At 42.2% G+C, this 664-nt stretch overlaps 1 protein-coding gene across 2 annotated transcripts in view; it reads right to left on the bottom strand.

Annotated features, from left to right (window-relative positions):
* Positions 1–405: 405 nt before the first annotated feature.
* Positions 406–664, bottom strand: part of prrg2 (proline rich Gla (G-carboxyglutamic acid) 2) — a 4,918-nt gene continuing 4,659 nt past the window's right edge. For both annotated transcript variants that reach the window (XM_016236508.1, XM_016236509.1), the window contains one exon: positions 406–622. The gene's annotated coding sequence lies outside the window, so the exon portion shown is untranslated. The remainder of the gene's footprint in view (positions 623–664) is intronic.

Genomic DNA, 664 nt, shown 5'->3' with positions numbered 1-664 from the left:
TACACTCACTCACACACACACACACACACACACACACACACACACACACACACACACACACACACACACACACACACACGCCTCCCCCTCTGCCGAATCGCTTGTCACACTCTCACACATACGCAGTCTGTCTGGAAGTCTCGTGCGTACTGCCGCCTTGTTACGGCACAGAGGCACAGCTGAGTATCGGACGCTCTCGCTAGTACGATCTGTGGCGGTGCGCACTGATCCTGTGAAAGACAGGCGACGATGAGTGACAACAGCGACTAATAGCAAATACTGGAATCGATTTAAGCGTCACGCGCGCGGTTGCTTCACACAGTCGAATTAGCAAATTAAAGTTTGTCTACATTTTATTTTATTAATAATGAAAATTACAGTACATTTAATAAAACTCTTAAAAAAACTAGCAAACCTGATTTATGAAAATATTGACAGTATTCACACTGAAACTATGTTCCATGATGATAGTAGCAAAATTAGAATTTTCTATTAAATTAGAAATTCTAAAGAATAAAATAGGGTACTGCGGAACATGTAGCCTTAGTATAATAAATTACCCACTTAGTGACCGAAGCTACACTTTTTCACTAGTAAAACCCTGTATCCCCCCCCCCCCCCCCTTCCCAAATAAAACCACCTATTTTCTAAAGCTCCTTTCTAC

Source organism: Sinocyclocheilus grahami, unplaced genomic scaffold (genome assembly GCF_001515645.1).
Source record: "Sinocyclocheilus grahami isolate Dianchi unplaced genomic scaffold, SAMN03320097.WGS_v1.1 scaffold491.1, whole genome shotgun sequence".
Taxonomy (NCBI): Eukaryota; Metazoa; Chordata; class Actinopteri; order Cypriniformes; family Cyprinidae; genus Sinocyclocheilus; species Sinocyclocheilus grahami.
This window is presented reverse-complemented; position numbering and strand designations above follow the sequence as displayed.